The sequence below is a fragment of the Alexandromys fortis genome, unplaced genomic scaffold (genome assembly GCF_014885135.2).
Source record: "Alexandromys fortis isolate MF-2015 unplaced genomic scaffold, M_Fortis_MF-2015_v1.1 scaffold_15, whole genome shotgun sequence".
In the NCBI taxonomy this organism is placed as follows: domain Eukaryota; kingdom Metazoa; phylum Chordata; class Mammalia; order Rodentia; family Cricetidae; genus Alexandromys; species Alexandromys fortis.
The window spans coordinates 7,298,554-7,308,518 of NW_026067911.1; the positions used below are offsets into that span (position 1 = coordinate 7,298,554).

The window sequence follows — 9,965 nt, forward strand, 5'->3', positions numbered from 1 at the left end:
AATAACCTCATACATTGAAAGCCACCCAGCTGGCAGCAGACTGACTTCAGGGAGCAGCGTGCTTCTGCTTCTGATACTGAACTTCTGCTATCTCTGTAAATTATTAACGAGGCTTCCAAGACGACAGCGGTCTCATCCTCGGCTGCAAGGAATACAACACTTCGGTAACTAACACAGAATGCGATCCCATAGCTGACGTCACTCACTCTTGAAGTCCTAGAAGCACAACCCAAAGCAATCTTTCCCTAAGCAGAAATTTCAGGTTGCTGTGCTGAATGAGGCTACATCTGAACAACACAGCTCTTTTATTTTGCTTAAGCCAGCAAAGTTCAGCTTTGACTTAAGAGTCAAGCATGGGTTCCACTTTCTTAGAACTAACATAAATTCGAAGGCCCTCGCTTTTTAGGCTAAGCTGTGATTTTCAGGCTTCTCTTTACCCCCAGCCTCTGGTCCAAGATTCCTGGATTTTTCAATCTGCTCCCACTGTGCTCTCGTGACATAACGGGCGTTATCTAGGATTTGTCTCTGCGTAGCTGTGGCGTGGGAGCTGCTCAGATGTGTAGGTTTGACGCTGCAGTCTTTGGCAATGGCTTCTTGTCAGTGACATGCTTACCTCAGCCCTTTGTTTTTGCTTCTCATGTCTCTCTCTGTGTAGACTTCTGGGCTGTGGATTGTGTGTGTTGTGAATGAGTTGTCTGTGCTGGTGAACCCAATCAGAGAGCGCTTGGCAGAGAACGGCTGGGGTACTAGGTGGACAGCCCAACAGTCACCTGAGCCTCCTGGAAACTGTGAGGACTGGCCAGCCATCAGGCTGGAGGTGAACCAACCCACGTAACCCCGCATGCTTTGTTTCTTCCTTGAGTTCATGACAGCATGCATTATCTCGACATTCTGTGGAAGAGGTCGGCACACACTTGATGCTGTGTAAGTAACTGCGGGTCAGCCTCTGCATGGTTTCTTCCCACCTCTACCTGGGTAGTAGCAGCAAGTTTGTTCCATAAGAAAAGGCACCGAGGTTCTTTCCTGCTCCTTGTGGGCATGAGAGTGTAGAACAGATTGTTTTCCTGTAAACACTCTTGTGGATTCCTAATATTCCCTGTCACTGTACTTTCCTCAGAGAGTGATCTAAAATTATAAAAATTCTCATTTTTAGGAAACATGATAATTCAGTTCATACTTTTCTGTGTGCATGTACATATGTGTTTGTGTCTGTGGGAGCATTCTGTGTGTGTGTGTGTGTGTGTCTGCGTGCACATAGGCGGAGATAAGAGGACACCTTGAATGTCCTCCCTAGGAACACTGTCCACCTCCTTTGAGACAGAGCTTCTCATTGGCCTGAATATCACCAATTAGGCTAGAATGACTGGTCATTAAACTCCAGAGTTCCTCCTGCCTCTTCTCCCCAGCACCAGGAATATAACATGGGTCACAAAACCTAGCATTTTTATGTGGTTTCTGGGGGGGGGGAGTCAAACACAAACCCTTGCACTTGTTTTATTGACTGGGCCAATGATTATTATGTTTGGAAGTCATAATTAATAATACCAAATATCCAACTTCGGTTGATACTCAAGACATAAACATGATGCCTGGTTTCGTAGTACATAGGAGATGGTCTCGCTCTCTTTATTGGATTCTGAAGCTGTCCTTCTTGGTGTTTCTCTCCACTGTTCCCCCACTACACACTGATGTCTCTTCACCAACTCCCATGGTCTCTCGCAGATGTTATCTGTCCCCGGGCAAAAGATGAGCAGAACTGGGACACTCATCAGTAGCAGCTGAGGATGCGGTCCCAGCTCTGATCTTCTGAGGTCCAGAAAGTTTTCTTTTTATAGTTTTAGAAAATTAGAAGAATTTGCATCAAAATTCATAATTGTCTTAGGACTTATTGTTTGTGTTGGACAGGAAAAAGGCCGTCCTCTCTGGGGAGAAAAATGTAACAGAAGTGAGATGAGAACACAGAAAAGGTATTTAACCTAGCCAGGCATGAGCTGAAGACTATGCTGGACATTTCATAAGGGCATTTTAACAATTCTTTGACTTATACTATAAGGTTTACAGTATATTGAACAGAGACCAAAATTACTAAGAAAAGAATCAAGAGGAAATAGTATAATTAAACTTTAGGTCTCCAGTATTATTCTGGGGTAGATACAAAAAAAAAAAAAAAAACAAAAAAAAAAAACCCGAACAGATGCTTTTCTATCTTGTAAAAGTCAGTGTTAGCCTAAAATTGCAGTAGAAATACTGAGATGACTCAGTCTGCTTGAGAATTCTTGCCACATTGAACTACTAACCCACAAAATGGAAGCAAGGCCTAAAACAGAAGTCTTTTGTAGCCCTGACTGGAGAGCCTATAGCTTCATAATGCTGAACAGAGGGAAGCTGCTGTCCTGTGTCCTCTGACTGACTGCTGGGCCCTGAGCTTGGTGAGGACCAGTGAGAATCCAAAGCCAAGGCCACAAGAAGAAAGAGCTATTGTCATTGTTAAAAAGCAGAAGATGATGATCTGACTGCCCAGAGATGTTATTTCAAGGTAAGAACTGGTGCTCAACCACTCTCCAGTGTCCCTCTCAACTTCCAAAGGCAATGTCTGTAGACAGACATGGGTGTCAATGAATATTTCCCATTTCTAGGGCATCCTATAGTTTCCACTCCTTACAACAGTACCTCCTAGCATAACTTTTAAAATTCCTAAATAATTTCAAAATCTCTATGATAAAGTTGATTGACTGGTAATAATATTAAATGTCAATAAACATGGTTTTGCTTAAAATAAGAATGCCTGGCAAGGTCAAAGGATAGTAGTTGATAGCCTTGACTGTGTAAAGGGAGTGGTGAAGTCTTCAGGGGAGGTGAACATTTGGGTCTGCCTCAGTTTCCTTGAACCATCCAAATTCTGGAAATGTCTACAATCTCAAATCATTGCTGTAATAAGGCTACTTAATCCCTAGTCCCCACAAACTTAATGGCAAGTAGAATATACCGGCCCAATGGGAACACAAGGTTAAATCTACCATTGAGGGATTATATATGCACTTACATCATGGATGAATTTGACAAGAGTAGACCTATAAAAGGGCAAGGTTTCAGAAGTGACCAAGAAAGATGAGCTGACCCCAGAATCCTGACATGCAGAAAATGCATATGGATCTACATGAAGCCAGGTGTCTGGATATACTATTTAAAATCTTCTGTTGCACGTTCTTGAATATATTAGGCCAGGCTCTAGAAATATGAGATAAAACACATTTTCCGAATGTAAAGATGTAGGGGTTAATAAGATGGCCCAATCACATGCGTAGGAAAGCAGATCTATAACCCAAGTGTAGGAGGGATAGCAGGAAGATTGCTTATTTTCTCCGTGTCTTCCATCCCTTCTTGCTCTAACACTCCTTCTGCATCCTTTACTGAGGGGTTCCTGAGCCCTGAGGGGAGGGAATTGGGGGAGGCATCCCGTTTAGGACTAAGTGTTCCAAGGTCTCTCACTGTCTGCATAATTTCTGGCTCTGGGACTCACTCTCTGTTTAATGTCTGGCTGTGGGTCTCTGTATTTGTTTGGCTGGGTAATATCTTAAAGTTGGACAAATTAGGGAATTTTTTGAGCAGTTAAATTAAAACAAGTGCCTCTTTTAAAAAAAACATGGGCAAAAATTATTTTTTCAAATTTTTAACTTTTTATTCATTTTATATACCAACCATGGTTCCCCTTCACTTGATTCCTCCCACTGCCCCCTAGTCCTCCGCCCACCTGTCCTCCATCCATTCCTCAGAAAGGGTAAGGCCTCCCATGGGTAGTCAACAAAGCCTGGCACATTAGGTTGAGTTAAGAGCAAGCCCCTCCCCCTGCATCAAGACTGAGCAAGGCATCCCATCACAGGGAATGGGCTCCAAAAAAGCCACTTCATGCACCAGGGATAGATCTTGGTCCCACTGCCAGGGGCCTCTCAAACAGACCAAGCTGCACAACTGTTACCCACATCTAAAGGTCCTAGCTTGGTCTCATGCAGCCTCCTCAGCTGTCAGTCCAGCGTCAATCCCACTAGCTTGGTTCAGCTGTCTCTGTCAATTTCTCCATCATGATCTTGACCCCTTTCCTCATATAATCCTTCCTTCCTCTCTTTGACAGGACTCCTGAAGCTCAACTCAGTGCTTGACTATGGATCTCTGCATCTGCTTATATCAGTTACTGGATGAAGGCTCTATGATGACAATTAGGGTAGTCACCAATCTGATTACAAGGGAAGGCCAGTTCAGGCAGCATCTCCACTATTGTTAGGAAACTTAGTTGGGATCATTGTTGTGGATTCATGGGAATTTCCCAAGCACCAGGTTTCTCCCTAATTCCTTAATGGGTCTTTCTATCAAGATATTTCTTTCATTGCTCTCCCACTCCATCCTTCCCCCAACTTGACCATGCCATTCCCTCATGTTCTCATCCCTCATTTCCTCCCCTCCTGCCTCCAGTTTACCCAGGAGATCTCGCCCATTTCCCCTTCTCAGTGCCACCAATGGGTCCCACTTAGGGTCTTCCTTGTTACCCAACTTCTCTGGAGTTGTGGATTATACTCTGGTTATCCTTTGCTTTACATCTAGTATCCACTTATGAATAAATACATACCATGTTTGTCTTTCTGGGTCTGGGTTACCTCTCTCAGAATGATTTTTTTTCTAGTTCCATCCATTTGCCTGCAAATTTTATATCATTGTTTTTTTTTTTTTATAGCCAAGTAATGATGTGGAATGTCCTTCTATATATGTGTTGCTTTTATTGGTTAATGAATAAAACCACTTTGGTCTTTGTCAGGGCAGAATATAGCCAGGCTGGAAGAGATATACATAGAGAGAGTAAGAAGAGTCAGAGAAATGCCATGTAGCTGCCAAAGGAAAAGAACTCACAGGAACCATACAGGTAAGTCACAGTCTTGTGGCAATACACAGATTAATAGAACCAGTTTAATTCAAATGTAAGAGCAAGCTAGAAAGACACCTAAGCTATTGGCTGAACAGTGTTGTAAGTAATATAGTTTCTGTGTGATTATTTGGGTCTGGGTGACCAGGAGATAAACAAACAATCTCCATTTACAAATGGCACCTACCACTGGGGCATGGACACACATAAGGCTTGAGAAAGCTTAAGAAAAAAAAAGGAGAACTTCTAGACCCACAAAAAAAAGGAGCCAAGTTCAATTTCTTAATAGCCGTATTTTTTTCAGATAGTCTGTTTGCTGGCAGAGAACAGAGGTATGGTTCCTTTAATAAAAGGCTTCCTGATTCAGCATTAGCAGCAAAAACTGTATGACTTTTTTAAGGCATGGATTCCTAGTTCTTGCTGGTGGCACAAATTGTTCTGGCTCTTTTGAGAGATCTGGTTATGGAACACTTAAATGGAGTTTGTGAGCAGAGTGTTACACATTGCTTAATGGCAATATAGACCCGCTGTGTCCCTGGAGCTGAGGGGGTGAGCATAGCTCAAAGAGGCAGTGAACATACCTCTACCATGATAGACTGAGCAGAGCAAACAAGCAGGTCTGTGGAGTTGGCCCTAGCCATGCCCACTTAGCATTTTTTAAAAAGGTGCTCCTGGTCAGAAAATGATTACAGATACACAATAAAAACAGTCAGACAGAAATAAACCTCTGAATGGGTCATAGTGTGTTTAAAAAAAAATGTACATAGGCTTGGTGGAGAAAGAGAAAAAAAAAGAGTATACACAAAAGTATATACGCAAAAGACACCATAGATTAAAAGAGAAAAGATAATAAAATAAATATTAAAAAGAAATAAAGTTTTAAAGGGCCACATAAAGATGGAATATACACCAAGAGTCTAGATTGTGCAAATTATTATGTTTTCTTTAAATTTTTTGACAGTGAATAAGCTAAGTACAGAGTTACATTTCATTGTACAGACTGCTAAGCTAATCCAACATATATATATTTTAAAGGTATCTTGATTTCAAAAGTAGAGTCTAAGATTATGTTACTTTGAAAAATAGGTTCTGCTTTTGTTTCCACAGAAGATGAGAACCTGTGGATTCCTTCTAGGCTAATGTGGTTTGATGGAACAAGAGCCCCTGAAAGGTTTGTATGAACCCTAAAAACATACTTCATCCAACAAACAGCAGGGAGCAGTTTGGAGAAATCAATACCAAAATTCCAGAAATGATTGCTTAAAAATGTTTGTTTTCATTTAAAGGGGGATATAATATAGAAATGAATGCTTTGTATGGCTCTTGATCTATTGATACAAATTTACACTTTTTATATGTATTTCTGCTCTTGTTTATGGTATTTTGTGTGTGTAGCTCATTTAAAAAGATAGTGTATAATTAAGAAATATAGATTAATAGTCATCTATACTAGTAAAACTTGAAGTCATGTTAGTTAGGTTTTCTAGACATATAGAGATATATTTTAGTTAGATAGATAGTCTTCAACACTTCAAAGACCTATAGAATATGGCATTTAAAAAGTTATAAAAATTTAGATTTTTCTCAACAGTGAGACATGTCTGCTTTAGGTAGTACCAATCTACTTTAAGAGGTTGATAGACTTTGAAGAAACTTGTTTTGGAAGTTGCCTTCAATGTGACAGGGCTAGCCATTTGGGCAAGAAACTACTCTTTCCTGGAATGCTTTATGGTATGCTTTATGAACTGCATATATAGGACTCACAGAAAAAAGACTGATAAACCTACCAAAGGAGGTAAGACAGTCTTCGAAGGTTCCTACTTTGTGAAAGAGTCTACCAGACATTCTGCAGGACACAGAAGAAAGTAACTGACAAATTGCCAATAAAGGCTAAACAGTGTTTCAAGCTTCCTGCTTCATGAAAAAGTCTGCAAGATTGGGCCTGTAGGCTGAAGATGGATGCCCCAGTGTTACAGAAGAACTTTGGGTAACTGTACATGCAGCCAGATGTCTCTGTCAATTCTAGAATTTTAGAAGTTGCTTACAATGTACTTCCTGTTTACTTAGGTAATATCATATCATTCTGGAGTCTTTGAAGAGTGGAAGACAGATAGAGTTATAGTTTTCCTTAGTTATGATAAAGGATAGAGTATTTTACTTAATTTGCCGAATGTAAAAGAACTAAATATTGTAACTATAATTTTTGCTTGATAACTGTTTTATATATGAAACTTTATTATGTTAAAGTTAAATTCTTCATTTTTAGTTAGACAGAAAAGAGGAGATGATGTGGGATGTCCTTCTGTATGTGTTGCTTTTATTAGTTAATGAATAAATCTGCTTTGGCCTATGGCAGGGAAAAATACAGTCAGACTGGAAGAGATTTATAGAAAGAGTAGGCTGAGTCAGAGAAATGCCATATGTGTATAACACATAGAGGTAAAGAAATAAGAGTGAAGAGAATGGGAAAGGAAACCACTCACTGGGGACTCAGCACAGAAAATAAAATGTTCAAAGACTTTAAGACAAAAGGAAGTTTAGTAAAGTCAAGTGACTCTCAAGCAGTATGGACGCACATCTTTAACAACTCATGAATGAAATAATATAAAATAATTGTCATCTTAGAAGCATGGAGGAGGTATAATACTCTGTATAAGTTAACACAGCACAACAGACTGGAACATTGCAAGCTGAACAACTTTGGCTAAGACGAAGCTGTCATTCTGTATGGAGAGACATGTGACACTTGTGGATAAAAACCCTGCGGTAGAAATATGCGAGCTCTTCTCAACCATCCAAGAGATTCGTCAAACATTTCAACCCAAACCTGACCAGGCTTTGATTTTCCATTCCTAGAAAACTGCTAAAGGACTGAAATTTAAAGCAGTCAATCTGAACAACCAAGGAGCAACCTTGGGATTTTGGTAACTGATTTGTAAGGCTGTGTAGCCTGAGTTATCCGTCTGGGTGCTCTTGGTATTTTGGATTACATAGTTCTTGGCTATGGGGAACCACCCCAAATACTGTAGGTCAGCTGCCCCATCCTGCACCCACAAGGCCTGGAGCCTCCTCCAGACCCTATAGCCATGATAATTAAACATGGCTCCAGACATTGCAAAAGGCAACCTAGAGTGTACATCACCCCTTGAGAAGAATTGTGGCAGCAAAAATCCACAATCAAGGTAGTGTGCTAGTGAGGTTAAGTAAAGAATAAAGAACACTGGAATGAAATAGGCTAACACAGGGCCTAATGTTTTTCTTTTCTTTTTTTTTTTAAGCTCAGAAGAAGCCAGTATGATTAAAAGAGGAAAATAAGTTTCTCACAAATGGTTCTAGAAGAATTGGATATCCAAAAGGGGAAAAGATTTTCATTCTGACTTCTCGACTCATACAGAAATAGCTTAAAGTGAAAAGCAGCTCAAAGTAATCACACCAAGCTCTGCTCTTCTAGAAGAACACAGGTGAAAACATCAGCAACAATGGAACAAGCAAAGATTTTCTTTTAGATCCAACCACCAAATTATAAGAACCCAAAAGAAGGAAAGCTTCATGTGCTCTAGTCCGTGGAAGCTATTCATTTCTCTTCGTTTAAAGACGTGAATGAGAACCAAGAGTTCATGCCACCAGACTGGGAGAAAACATACACAGCACGTACAAATGACACGAGTTTACATCCCCCACATATGTGAGTGTGGGTGAAAAATACACAAGCAACCCCTAGGACCCAGCAAAAAGCGGCTCAGATTATTTTTTTGAATTATGAATTATGTACGTGATTCAAAAAGACAGGGCACCACAAGCCAAGGAGACTAATGCAATTACTATGATTTTGTTACACAATGAAATGTCCTAACACGTTCTAGAATGGCAAAAATTAAAGTCATTGTCAAAATCAGAAGTCTGTGAGAATGTCAGGCTGTCGGGGCACTAATGCTTTGGTAGTGGGAAAGGAAGGTTGTAGAAATCCTTACCAAAAAAATCAGGCTCTCAGTAACAGAGTTAGCAAGCTTTGTCTACATGATTACTGCAAGTGTGTAGAAATCCATATCCAATCAAAATAAATGGCACTGCTGACGAGGGAGGTGGTTTCAGTTTGGGGTTTTATGCATCTGGGTTGTTTCCAGATTCTGGCTATTATGAATATGCTGCTATGAATGGCAAAAATTCTTTAAATTTGTTAAACATTAATGACATGAGCTGCTATCATTTTTTTTTTGCATTTGTGACAGAGTAGAACAGCACTGGCCAAATTAAATCCAATGTATGCAAAGACATAATACACCGTGTTTAAATAGGGTTATCCCAGGAATGTATAGATTGTCTACTATTTTAAAATATGCCTGTGTAAATTAATCATATTAGTAGATTAAGAGAAATAAAGGTCATTTCAACTGATAGAGAATAGACATTTGGCTATATTTGGCAACTAACCTTCCTCATCAGCAGTAGATGAGTGAACAGATTGTGGTTTGTTTATATCAAAAAAAATCTCTTGACAATAAGCAGGAGGGAGCTCTTTAATATACAATAATGGTTGTACAAATAAGCGCATTGTAAATTAAAAATGTGTTTAGCAGCAGTCAGTCCAAAAGAGAGTGATCTAGGCAAGTCACTGTGTAAGTTTGCACAGTCAGGTATCCATCTGCAAAGAGGTACAGAAAAGCATTCTGGGTAATAGTTTCCACCTTATTACATGTGTTCTTCACTTCGGTGGATATATTTTTTAAATCATATCATTTATAGGGTACAGGCTGTATTATAAGTAAACTCTATCTCCATAGATCTGTACACAGTAAAGGATACAATGGGCACCAAAGCATCCCTTTCAGAAGGGACTAGAGAGGTGGCTCAGCTTAAAGAGCTTGCTGCATAAGCAATAGGACAAGGGTTTGAATTCCCACAGCCCATGTGAATGCCAATAGGGCATGGCGGTCTGTCTGTAATTCCAGTCTCAGAAGACAGAGCTGGGCAAAGCCATAGAGCACCCTGGCTAGGCCGGCTAGCCGCGTCAGCAAGATCTGAGCTCACCCGAGAAACTGCCTCAAAGGGAAGG

At 40.2% G+C, this 9,965-nt stretch overlaps 1 long non-coding RNA gene across 1 annotated transcript; it reads left to right on the forward strand.

Annotated features, from left to right (window-relative positions):
• The first annotated feature begins 2,314 nt into the window (after positions 1-2,314).
• LOC126499170 (uncharacterized) lies at positions 2,315-8,225 on the forward strand. Its single transcript, XR_007591016.1, has 4 exons — positions 2,315-2,536; positions 4,813-4,912; positions 5,999-6,083; positions 8,191-8,225. It is a non-coding gene; the product is annotated as an uncharacterized lncRNA (long non-coding RNA).
• The last annotated feature ends 1,740 nt before the right edge of the window (positions 8,226-9,965 follow it).